Raw genomic sequence first — 14134 nt, forward strand, 5'->3', positions numbered from 1 at the left:
CAGGCTACTAACTTAACAGCTGCAGTTATTCACTTAACAACTATGGCAAGAAAGGTCATAAAATGGGGCAAAGCTCCCGTAGCAAATGTCTCACTTAACCACAGAAGTAAGGTAAAAGTAAAGGTTCCCCTCGCACATATGTGCTAATCATTCCCGACTCTAGGGGCAGTGCCCATCTACATTTCAAAGCCTAAGAGCCAGCGCTGTCCAAAGACTTCTTCGTGGTCATGTGGCCAGCATGACTAAACGCCAAAGGTGCACGGAACGCTGTTACCTTCCCACCAAAGGTGGTTCCTATTTTTCTACTTGCATTTTTGCATGCTTTCGAACTGCTAGGTTGGCAGAAGCTGGGACAAGTAATGGGAGCTCACTGTTACGCGGTGCTAGGGATTGGACCCGCCAAACTGCTGACCTTTCTGATTGATAAGCTCAGAGTCTCAGCTACTGAGCCACTGCGCTCCCAATGGTAGAAATATTGGGCTGAATTGTGGTGGTAAGTTGAAGATGACCGGTATTATGATGTAATGCACATGAAACTGAACTCTCCATCATAGTGTATTGAACAAGACAATGATAAAAAATCATATTAAAATTATAGGTCAACATTTCAAGTTGTTTTTTTTTTTTTGTTCCCAAGTAGTTCCGTTTTAAAGGTAGCCCTTTTATCTTCTCATTGTTTTGGTTCAGTAAGTCTTAAATTGCTATCAGGGTTGAAAGCAAAATGTGTTATTGATTGCAATAAAAAAGTTTCCTTTGTTGCAGGCATCTTTTTTCTTTATACTTGATATAATAAGAGGTAGACTTAAAGTGAAATTGTGCTATAACAACTAGACCAATAATCATGAAGGCTCTCTAGAAAAGCGCCACCTGCCTCAAAATCATTCAAAGTTGTGCCATTTTCCTGCAGTTATATATTGATTTAGCATTATTAGGAGCCTGGTTGGTGTGAAATCTAGGTTCAGTCAGCTCTATGCTATATATTTCTTCTGCAGATAGCAGTTAGACTTATATACCGCTTCATAGGGCGTTCAGCCCTCTCTTAGCAGTTTACAGAGTCAGCATATTGCCCTCAACAATCCGGGTCCTCATTTTACCCACCTTGGAAGGATAGAAGGCTGAGTCAACCTTGAGCCGGTGAGATTTGAACAGCCGAACTGCAGAACTGCAGTCAGCTGAAGTAGCCTGCAGTGCTGCATTTAACCACTGCGCCACCTCGGCTCAATGATCTTTGCAGGAAAGTCTCTAGGTCACAAATATCATTTGATGGGAAGCATGATTTATCTAGAACATACATATAAGGAGCATGCTTTGGTAATAATGAGTTAAACACCCCCCCCCCATAAACTGTGACTTTTTAAATAACAAGTATTATAGATTAATTTTAAGCAAGTGCTGCTTAACTTCAGCAAGTGACAATACCTTTTTTATTTAATGGGATGGAAAGTCTAAGCAAGGTCTGAATGAAGTTGGGAAATTTCTAGAGAAAATTAGTGTGGGATGCTGCATTGGAAAAACTGAATAACTGAATAAAATATTCTATAAATGGCATTTCCACCAGTGAGACTGGCTAAAATATGCCTGAACTTATCACGGAGTGTTGGAAATGTAGGCAAATCAAGGAACCTATTACCACATGTGGAGATTATGCCCCAAGGCTAAACAATATGGGAACAGAGGAAGAAAATTACTAAACAGCAAATAGATATGAAATCAGAATATTTCTGTTGGGAATACCTACAAGGAAATATGACCAAAAAACCCCCAATATTTATTTATACATATCATGATGGCAGCAAGAATAATATATGCACAAAATTGGAAGAAGAAGATATCCCATCAGAGGGGAATGTTATAATGAAAGTTTTAGAGTGTGCAGAGATGGTCAAACTTAAAAGAAATAAAAGAAAAGGAGGAAACAGAATATTATATGGTATGGAACAATTAGTACAAATGGCTAGAGGATAGGTGTAAAGCTTAAGGAAAGACTAAGTGAAGAAGACACAGGCGTTAGAAATTAGCAATGTATAGGTAGAGATGAACATACATGTATAAATGGAAACAGTACATAATGAAGCATTGTAAATTAAGGAATGTATATAATAGTATCATATGTATATAGACAAAGAGAAATAAGGGGGAAGAAGTATATTTACAATGGATGCATACCAAGGTGGAAATGTTGTATAGAAGGAAAATGCAAAAAAAAAAAAAAAATGTGTCTTTTTTTTTAAAAAAATCTTTAACAATTTTTTTAAAAAAAGGAAAACTGAATATCAAACAAAAAAGCAGTAAATAAATTGTCTACTGCTGCCAGAACTTTTCCTGTAAGTATCCATGGAATCACCAATATTAAATCTTATTCCAAAGATCCTGTATCTTTTTTTTTTACTTAGAATTAAGTATAGGAAGTCTTTTACTTATGACCACAATTGAGACCAACTTTTCTGTTGTTAAGCAAGACAGTTGTTAAATGACTTTGCCCCATTTTATCACTTTTCTTGCCACAGTTGTTAAGCAAATCACTACCGCTGTTACATTAGTAACATGGTTGATAAGTTGAATCTGGCTTTCCCATTCACTTTACTTGTCAGAAGGTCTCAAAAGTTGATCAGATGACCCCGGGACACTGCAACTGTCATAAATACATGCCAGTGGCCAAACATCTGAATTTTGATCACGTGACCATGGGGATGTTGTGACAGTGAAAAGGTTGTGTGTCACTTACGGTGGGCCATTGCAATGAAACAAATGGTTGTAAATCAATGACTACCTGTATTCTGCCATTCAGCAAAACTTTAGTCCCAAGAATGCAAGGTTTCAAGACAAACTAGGCTACCATTCTTTCCTTAGCTCTCTTTCATGTCTTCATTAGCATGTTATCTCCTTATAACTTCCACTGTAAGCAAGGCTAATTGAATTCCAACCCACTGGATCACTGAAAAATCATTATTTTCTGCCATATAAAAAGCAAAACGCAGATTATGTGGTTTTCCTCTCTCTCTCTCTCAATCTCTCTCTCTCTCTTTTCCTCCCTCTCCTCCCTTCCTTTCGTTCTTTCTTTTCTTTCTCCACTCTTTCTTTCTTTCCTCCCTCCTTTCTTTTTCTCTCTCTCTCTTGTCCCCTCCCTCCCTCTCTTTCTTTCTTTCTCTTTTCTTCCTCCCCCCTCCTCTCTTCTTTCTTTTATCTTTCTCTCTTTCCTCCCCACCTCCCTCCCTCCCTACATCCTTCTTCCTTCCTTCTTCTTTCTTCTTTCTTTCCTCTCTCTCTCCCATTTCCTTCCTCCCTCCCTCCTTCCCTCCTTTCTTCCTTCTTTCCTTTCTTTCTTTCCTTTCTTCCTTCCTTCCTTCCTTCCTTTCTTTCTTTCTTTCTTTCTTTCTCATGATTTCAACAACAGGTATTTTTGGCGCTGTATCAGTTCAGATTTTGCCAGAGGCTTGTTAGGAATTTTCAAAATGGGAAAGTTTCCCCTGCCTGTGGCACAGAGGACTCTGCTTGAAGTTTTTTCAAGGTATTTTGTGATGCAGTGAATGAACCATACAAGGGTCAGCATGTCTGAGGTTATTTACGGATTTTAGTGAATATCTCTAAACACAGAGGGTGAAAATTTTCTTCGCCATAAATTTGTAGCCGTTTGCTATTTCTCAGGAAGTATTCTGGCTCTGTTCAGTAGGCAAGAGATCTTTTTCCCTTTCATACAGATAAAACTAATCTTTGTCCTTTGGGGATATTTTTTGCAGAGTGTTAGTTTAAAGATGGAATCTTTATTTTTCTCTCTCCACTAATTCTACAGTCTTCGGTGTATGACTGCAAGTAAACAACCTTGATAAAAGTGTTTTTTTTTCCCACTGTCTGGATAAAATATTAGCAACCAAAGGTGATCTTTGTGGGTTAACTATGCAATAGCATTACAAAAGGTCTGTGTTTTAGAACATTTCAGAAATGCAGAAAATAATGCTACGTAGAAAAGTAGAACAAAGCTATAACTAAGATAAGGAAGCACATACTTGCCTTTGATTTTCACTTGCGCTAATAAAGTGCAACAGAGATCATATCAGTCAAATGAATTTGGGGTTGTTATTACTGAAGTTGTTTTTAAATAAACAGACCCTTGAAGTGCCATATCCACAGATTTAGTAATGTAGAAGCTTCTGTATGAACTGGTCATGAAATAAGTAAGCTATGAGTTTGTCAAGACTCCATTCTTTAACCCAAGCTTTTCTGATCAAATTATTCGCTATGTAAATCCTTCAGCACAGACTTTTCAATGTATTTTTGGTCATTATAAGCAGGGCTGCTACAGGTTCGCCTGGGTTCGGAAGAACCCATAGCTAACATTATGGCTGGCTTGGAGAATCTCCAAATCCCACCCCTTACTGGCCCTGCCAACCCCATCTCTCCCCTCCCAGGAGTTTATATGCGGCCCATTTTGGATGCGAGGAAAATGCAGGGTCCATGTGGAGGCTTGGGGAGGGGAAAAATGGGCCTCCTGAAAGCTCCAGAAGGCCATAAATGTTTCCAGCCTCCAGAGGGCCTCCAGAGCCCGGTGGAGGCCATTTTCGCCCTCCCAGAGATTCGAGGAAAGCCTCCAGAGCCTGGGAAGATGAAAATGGCCTCCGGTCATGGTGCAGGAAGCCGACTAGGCCACGCTCACCCTGCAACTGGGCAGAGAACCCATTTCTGAAATTTTTGAAGCCCATCTCTTATTATAAGCATTTATCTTGGCCTAATCCAGAATAGTTTGCTTTATTCAATAATATTTGGGTCAGGATCCAGATGTGATTGTTTTTTCCTCTACATTTTTTTAAAGATGGATATCTTAAGGAGCCAAGGTAGCATAGTGGTTAAATGGAGCACTGCAGGCTACTTCAGCTGACTACAGTTCTGCAGTTTAGCTGTTCAAATCTCACCGGCTCAGGGTTGACTCAGCCTTCCATCCTTCCGAGGTGGGTAAAATGAGGACCCGGATTGTTAGGGGCAATATGCTGACTCTGTAAACCACTTAGAGAGGGCTGAAAGCCCTATGAAGCAGTATAATAAGTCTAACTGCTATTGCTATTGCTATTAAGCCATGGCTAGGGATATTGCAATTAAAATATTGAGAGGAAATAATCAAAGATAAAAATATTTCTGCAGCTTTGTCTTTCAGCTTTGGAATTGCAAGATAGGCATGCAAATAATCAATAACAAAAAAATATATAAAACCATAATTGGGATCTACATGGCCTAAATTACTAGCGTGTGGAAGACTCTTGACACTAAAGAATTTATGTTTGGAATGGGTGAATTATTCAACTGAATCTTTTTTTTTAAATCTCTAATATGTTACTTCATTTTTGTGCCATTTATGGAGGCAGCACTGTAAACAAAATGAAAATGAAAACCAAGACTAGGATTCAGATTTTAAAAAAAAACAACACATCCAGATCAAAGACAGAGGAAACAAGTATAAAGCAAATATTTATACTTTCATATGTCATGTATACTAGAACTAGTCACATTATCAAATTTTTATTATTCCTGTGTTTTCTGGGAGATTGGAACTCCCCTGAACAGGACTACACTTTGCATTCTGCCAACATAAGGATGGATTATGCGTCAAAAGTACAACAATGTTATTTTTAAAATGTTCTTTTTTTCTTTCATTTCCACCTTAATGGAGTCTCCAGTTTGTACTTTCCTCTGAATGTCATTCCTTCAGCTGGTCTGTGAAGTTTCAGGCACTGATGGATGAATCAGTGTCAAAGAACCACTTCTGCCAAAACCAATAAGCTAATAAAATTTTTCTCATAATTTCCTACCTGATTCTCTTCATGCTGCTGCAGGGAAAAACAATGTTTAATTAATCTGATTCTTGCCTTGGGAGATTAAATGTAAAACATGTTTATTTCTGCTTGAAAGAGAACGGATATTTTGTTGAACGTGAACTCCTGAAAGATTTCCTAGTAGATTTATGTGCATTAGATAGATGTGAAATGACATGAAGACAATTCTCCCTCTCCAATATGGATATTTATCACATTCTCCTATCTACTTTATTTTCATTTATTTACTGAAATTGTTGTTACTATCAGTCATTTTACTGTTGCACTTCTCCAAATGTAGACAATTGGATCAGGTTACAGAGAGGATGATTTATTGCCTGAACAGCCAGGCAACTTGGACTAATGGTTAAGGCAATAGACTAGAATATAGGAGTTCTAGTCCCAAGAGGTGGAACTCTCACAATCAGAAGGCTGTGAGTTCGATCCTAGTTAAAGGCAGATATTTCTCTCTGTGGGCACATTGGGAATATATCTGCTGGAAAAAAAACTATGCATTGGTGACAGGAAGGGCATCTGGCCAATAAAACTCAGCTTCATTCAGTTCCCAGACTCCACTCAGCAAGGAATTATGGGGTAGTTAAAAGAGAATGATGATGATGATGAGTCCTAGTCAGTGGTGTGTTTCTAAATTTTTTAGAACCTCTTCTGTAGATGTGGCCTGCTTTGTGGGAGTTGGCTTTCTGGCCAGACAACTGGGTGGGAGTAGCTTGCTGGCCATGTGACCGGATGGGAGTGGCTTGCCAGCCAAGTGACTGGGTGGGCATGGCCAACTTGTAAAATGTGGTGAAACTCACTTAATAACGCTCTTGCTTAGCAACCAAAATGTTGGCTCAGAAACTCTGGCATTTGATGCACACAAGTCTTAAAACTGTCAAGTTACAAGACCCTTGCAGCCCTAACCCTTTAGAAAAAAACTCCAGGGGTGTTCAAACTTGACAGATTTAAGACTTATGGACTTCAACTCCCAGAATTCCTCCTCTCGCTCTTCATCTTGATGATGTCCGGACGGGCGGAGGGAGGGAACTGGAACCGGTTCTAAACGGCACAGTAGATTTGTGGAACCTCTTCTATAGAAGAGGTTAGAGCTGGCAGGAACCCACCCCTGGTTCTAGTCCCATCTTAGCTATGAAAGCCAGGTGGGTGATTCTGTATTATTTGAAAAAATTATACAAGAGGGATACAATTAAATAAATAAATGGAAGAAGGGAGAAGGGAGGAAGAGGAAGAGACTACTTGCTAACTAGCCAGAGTTTTCAATACCTTTCAAAACTCTAGGTAGATGCAGCTGCTTGAATCTCTTGGGGAACCTCATTCCAGAAAGCACGGAATGCTATAGAGAAAATGTGCTTCTAGGGTCTAGATATGGATATGCATTGAGCACACCAATTCTGCCAAATCAGATTGGCTAAGCAGGCCAGTTTGTGTGAATAACTTTTTCTAAAATGTTACCTTTCCTCTAATATTATGTACATCTTCATTCACAATATTAGATAGTGGGCTTGTTCTATTGATTGACCTTTTCAATTTCTTGCTCTAGTGTGCTGGATGTTTGCCTCTGTTCTTGTGTCAAGTCAGAGAGCTAGAATTAGATTAGTGATTGTGGGTCCAGTTTTAATTGATGAAGGTTTCACTCAATAAAGACATTTCTTTGTAACTTTTTCCTAGAATTTGGTTCTTATCTATGACTCTGAGTTCTAGTCTTGCTATTGTACTTTTGATTTGATTACCTGCAATTTTAATTTGTTAATATATTCTTGACAGTCTAAAAACCATATTATTAGGTGAGGATATTTTAGGACAAGAGATGGACAGAGGGTAAATAAGGACATCCTAGAGGATTATTGGGTTATTTTTGATAGTCCATGAAGTTTTTAGACTGTCAAGAATATATTAACAAGATTAAAGTTGCAGGTAATCAAATAATGATATACCAGTACTGATCTATACAAATAGCTTCTCTGAGTCATTGTCACCTAATCCTATTACACTGATTACAAAGTCTTTATGCATTCTGTATTAGCAATACTACATGGTACAATAGTGAACTCGAATCCTAATTTAAATCTAACCATCAGTAGTCACTGTTTTATACTTCTTCTGAGTTATTGGTCATCATAATAGAGTACATAGACATATAATAGCAAAGCTAGGGCTTGTAAGTGGTTATATTCTGCATTGTTGATTATTAGATTCATAGAGTATAGTACATATGGAATTTTCTTTAGTACAAGATGGTTGTTAGCCAATGTGGGCCAGAATCTTTGATGAGACAAACGGTGATTAGTCTTCAGGTCCTCAATGGACTTCCTTATTGGCTGTGATAAACAGGAGTTTCTGACCCCACATAGCATGGACTTTAAATGGATGTGGGCCAGCTGCAGCTTAGAGGCTGGCATGTCTATTGAACCTTCCCAGATTGCAAAGCAGACAACATTACTGGCTCAGTGGCTTAAGTGTCATATTGACTTTATATTCCTTACAGAAAGCTGGTCATTTGCATCCTTTTAGAGAGTCTTTGAGGCCACTTGGGGGTTTATCGCTCAATATGGGTGTAGAGCCTTCTTGCACTACTCAGGTGACTCTGAGGACACAGATAAACCTCAAAATGGCTGCAACGCGTGTCTAAAAGGATGCAAATGACCAGCTGCCTGCAAGGAATATAAATCTTTCCATTCCCCAACATCCAGGCAGAGCTGAAGAAGTTTCTTGGATGAGAAGTAAAACATCTTCAAAGAAAAACAAGAAAATCCAGTTGCCTCTTGAAAAAGCACCTTTAGGACAACCATAACCTGGATGATTAAGAATCTCCCTAGACATGTAAGACACATACTTTCCTCCCCCCAACCCTGTACCCAAAGGCTGCTGCTCTGGGCTAACTCCACTCTCCTAGACTTCACTACATAGTGACATAAGTAAATCTTTGATGGTCAGTCCTTAGGTAAAAGTCTTAAAGTCTTAAAATGTAAAAATGGCCTACAGACTTTGCTTCCTTCAAGAGTTCTTGCATTCTTTGGAATTAATGTTCTTTTTCTAATAGCCAAGTTCCAATCGTTGTTCTCAAGCATTCCAGCTGAGCTCCCAAGCTAAACTCCTGGCAGGAATCACATCAACCTGTGCTTCTTAATTGTATGTTGTGGTTCTGGCTGCTGACAACAGCCCTATCACTTGCCGTGTTCTTTGAGTGCAAAGTCATCACTTTCTCATCTACTGGCAGTGATCTTCTCACATTTTCTCTCATATATCTCCCACCCACACCACCAGACACAATGAGTTATTTTTCTTTTTGTAGGCTAAAGGCTTGATTAGGGTGAAAGTGCCTATGAATGTTGGCATGTTCTGGAAAAAGCCAGGGTGTGACTCAACTAGGTAAACTGCTGAGACACCACTGTGGAGGCTTATGAGTTAGGGATCTTTGGTGCTATCTGAGTTTGATTGTTTTCTTGCAGACGTTTCATTCCCAAAACTAGCACTGATGCTAGGACTGATGATGTTACCTAGTTTGGGTAATGAAACACCTTCAAAAAACACTCAAGAGAGCACCAAGGACCCCTCATTTCAACCCTGAGCTACAAATATTCTTCTTTATTGGGTTATAAATATGTCGGTGTCATTTCTGAGACTGGAAACGTTTATGTGCCTTTGGGGGGGGGAGAAATGAATAAGCTGTGGTGGCACAGTGGTTAGAGTGCAGTACTGTGGGTTACTTCTGCTGACTGCCACCTGACTGCAATTTGGCAGATCAAATCTCACCAGGCTTAAGGTTGACTCAATCTTCAATTCTTCCAAGGTTGGTAAAATGAGGACCCAGATTGTTGGGGACAATATGCTGTCTCTGTAAACCACTTAGAGGGGCTGTAAAGCAATGTAAAGTGGTATAAGCCTGAGTGCTATTGCTAGTGCTAGGCTGACCTGAGTTTTGGCAAAGTGGGTGTAGGAAGGGCGTAAAACTGGTCACATTCGCTCCCAAATGCAAAAAAAAAGTTCTAGTTTCACTTCTTTCTTTTTCATGCTGCTGACAGATACGTGATGCTTGTCCAGAGGTTAATACTCTACATACTGTGAGAAAAACTTTAACATTTTCCTTATGATGCATGTTGATTCTCTAGCAATAACTACGTGTATGCTGAGTAATATGCTTTTTCCACATTTTATATTCTGAATAGGTGGTAAATTCATATGCTGAATAACTCCAACTCCACAATCCATTTCAACTTTTCAAATCCCACTTCAACTTTCGATCAAAACATTAGCTTCAAGACATTAGCTTGGTGGAAATACATTAGTGGCTCTTTTAATCTTTTAAAATGTTTGAAGTGAGCAGAAACTATTAAACTCTATACCACTAATATTAATCCCTTTAATCTCCATTGAGGGAGGGAAAAAAAATCACTCATCTGTTAAAGCAGAAGGGTGCTGGGTTCTATTCAAAACCAAATGAGAAAAATACTACTCAAAATAGGAAGAACAGAAAATAATGGTTGACTGACCTTAAAAAAGAAAACGACACTTTAATGGTATTGTTAAAAAAAAAGACACTGCATACATTTAAAATGAAATCACTTTGTCAAACTTACACATGGGTCTGACAATTTGGCTTTCCAGTATCATTATTGTTTTGAATGGAAAAATTGGAATTCGTAATTACAGAACCATGGTGTATCTGTGATGGGTTGATTTAACTGATGGATTGGGTCTTTCCTTGTGCCTGGGATTAGCAGTTTTCTTTCTATTCTACAAAATGATAAACGACTCAAAAGCTAACCTAGCAGTTCAGTGGAATATGCAGCAAATGAAGGGATTAATGATTAATTAACTGAAATCTTAATGAAAGCATACAACTTTCTTCCTCCTGAATTGTGGTACTCATTTTGCAGGTTAATGTTTCTTCAAAACTTGAAATTAAGTTTCCCTAGTATCTTATGCCCAGAAAAAACATTTATTTTGTTCAGTAGAACTTATTACAGTAAATGTATTCAAGATTACATCTATAGAATATTATTGTCAAGGTAATTGCAAAATGCATCTTTCATAGAACCTTTCTACTATAATTTCATTTCACTCTCTCTTTTTTATATGTAGAATTGCTAATACATTTGAAGATGATTCATCATTTCTCATACAGTCCTAGTAGAAAGGCCCAGAAACTATCTGACTTGAAATTAGAGTCATTCTCACAGCTTATTTAAGCACCAAGTCACAATAGGAATGGTATAACTTTCCCATTGCATAAAATACAGCTATCTATCTTATCAGTAAAGTCACAGATGGAAGGCTATAGTCCCGTTATCTTGCTGAAGTGACATATCTGTTTCCAGGTTTTGATTATCCTTGAGACAATTAATTCTCACTTTAAAGTTGCTCAATTTAGCAGGAAACAAATGCATCTATGCATTCCTAATTTCTCCAGTCTGTTTGTCTACCTACCTCATATATTAATGCTAAAAAAAACCCACTGTGTTCACTTTTCAACAGAGCTCTTTCAAATAATTTAAATATCAGATAATCTTTGATAATTAATCTAGATAATTTAAACCTCAGATAATAATTTTTCACCTAAATTACAGTTAAAATGGAAAATCTTCATGTGTGTATGTGGAGGGGGGCATGGAAGGGGAAAGAAAGAGAGTGGAAGAAAGAAAGAGCTACACTCTGAAAAGATAGAGATCACTGTTCTACAAAGCTCTTGACTTAAGGCAGCTCATCCGACACAAGCTGACATACTGCCATGCCTTTATAAAACTCCGCAGCCTACTTCAGGTATTCCATTCAAGTCTTCTAATCTCCCAAACAATTAAAATCACAGGGGAGAAGGTGGGGATGAGCAATAACCCTGTCTCATTTTGTTATCACCAGCCTCCAAGGAATTGAAAAGCAAATGTTAACAGCAGGGAATCTGCTATTATGGACTTTTGATATGATTTATATTCCTAAAGTGTCAAAGCAATTCATCCAGCAGGATCATCATAAGACAAGCCAACATTCATGCTTCATCTCATGCATGATGCAGAATATGGAAACAAGGGGAATTTACTTAGAGTGCCTTTCTCTAGTTTGTCTCCTATAAACCATCTGATGTTTTAGAAAGCATGAAGTGGTCTAGGAAAAGGAGAAAAGGAATGAAAGTGACCACAGACAATTTTACCTGATCTCTCAAAAGCAAAAGCAAAGCTAAATCCATCTCATTTTCATTTTGATGGAATATACTCTGCATGGCAAGAAAGTCAATATTGTGCAGTGTTTAAGACAGGCTAGAGACCTGAAGACCATGCATTTTAGTCTCATTGTAGGCTGAAAGCCAGTTGGGTGATCTTGGGCCAGTCACTTTTTCTCAGCTCTAGGGAGGAAATAGTGGCAAACCACTACTGAAAAACCTTGTCAAGAAAACTGCAGGAACTCATGCAGACTGTTGCTGAGAGTTGGACACAATTGGACAGAAGAAAGGAAAGTTCCAATAGGGTAGAGTAATAACTTAACTTACCACCAACAAGATTGCCAATGTCCAATGACAGATATGGCAGGAGGAGGAGGAGGAGGAGGAGGAGGAGAATTAGGAGGAGGAGGAGAATTAGAAGGAGGAGGAGGAGGAGGAGGAGAAGAAGAAGAAGAAGAGAAGAAAGAAGAGGAAAAGAGAAGAGAGAAGAAGGAAAGAGAAGAGAATGAAATGAGCACAAGAGGAGGAAGAGGAGAAAAGAGAGGAGGAGAAGAAGGAGAGGAGGAGGAAAGAAGAGAGAAGAAGAAGAGGAGGAGGAGGGAAGAAGAGAAGAAGAAGAAGAGAGGAGGAGGAGGAGGAGGAAGATAGAAAACACAAGAGGAGGAGGAGGAAAAAAGAGAGGAGGAGGAAGAGGAGAGGAGAAGAAGAAGAGGAGAGGAGGAAGAAGAATAGGAAGAAGAAGAAGAACCTACATAAAGCAATGGAAATGGTCACATTATTGCCCAAAAATTCTGGAGGGTAACTGAGAGTCAAGCTTCACTCAAGGAATCCTTTTGCTTTAGAAACGCAGTGAATTTTACAATTCCTAACTTGAGAACAAATATCCTTCATCAAATTGAAATTAATAAAAACATTAAAACTGGCCGCAACCCACCCCTGCTTTGGATGTATCAGAAAGTTATTGCAGCAGTCATATGAAAATTGGTTCATAATGGAAGACTGAAATGGAACAGTCTTCTTATACCAACCCGGAACATCAGCAAAAGGGATTGCCAAAAATATTTTTCAAAATGATCAATAATTTCCCCATATATCAATTGAACAAATTTAAAGGTAATTCTAAAGACATATTTATATTTCGGAAAGATACAGATCTTACTTCAGAACAGACACGTTCTGAACTTCCAAAAGTTTGGCCACTGGTGTTAACAAAGTTGAAATATTGCCAATCCTTTCTCTGTCCATAGTCCAGTGATTTTAATACATATGTAAGAAGAAAGCTGAAACGTGCAGATGAGTTGAAATGAAATATTCCAATGTGAAATAATAGGGGAAGAATGTAAAAACAATCTTATAGAAGTTTTGAGAATAATCTCAATAAGGTTACAGATATACATAGTAGGGAATGCCAGCAATGCACTCATGTGAGGACGATTTATTCAGAACAATAAATTGAACTTGAAGAGAAAATGCAAATATTCCAAATGATACAAAGATAAAAGAGGAGGAACTAATGAGATCTCTGGGGAGGAAAAATATCTCATAGCAAATTAAACTTCTACAGCATAACTTTCTGTGCTAATGGTGAGAGCGATGGAAATAAAATTGAATTTGTTAAACAAAGGAACTTTATGTCAGCAAATAAACCAGGGAAATGGCTTCCTTACAGACTGAGAAAAAAGAATAAAAAGAAAATGATATTAAAATTACAAAATGAGGGAATTATGGTGACTCGTGAGACGAATATTTAAAGAAACAAAATCTACCAAAGTTAACAGATGAATGAAGAATGGATCATTAAAATAAGAGAAAATTTTGATGCTATTAAAAAGTAATGCATAGTAACGAATAAAGGTAGAGATCCTATATAAGATGGGTTAATCAAATTCTTACTATAATATTTTCAAGAGGAGTTTTATTACCTTTGCAGCAAAAATATGAACTCAATTTTAAATGACAGAATATACTGGATAGTTACACAGGGATATATTGACTCCTAAAGAAGGACAGGATTTTCCATTGCCAAACAATTACAGGCCAACATCATTACTGAATAGTCATTATAAAGTGTTCATCATGATTCATATTGAAAGGCTGGAAAATAGTTTACAAGTTTTTATTCACAAAGACTAATGTGTTTTATTTTTACTTAAAAGACAAT

The sequence above is a fragment of the Thamnophis elegans genome, chromosome 11, assembly GCF_009769535.1.
Source record: "Thamnophis elegans isolate rThaEle1 chromosome 11, rThaEle1.pri, whole genome shotgun sequence".
NCBI classification, from domain to species: domain Eukaryota; kingdom Metazoa; phylum Chordata; class Lepidosauria; order Squamata; family Colubridae; genus Thamnophis; species Thamnophis elegans.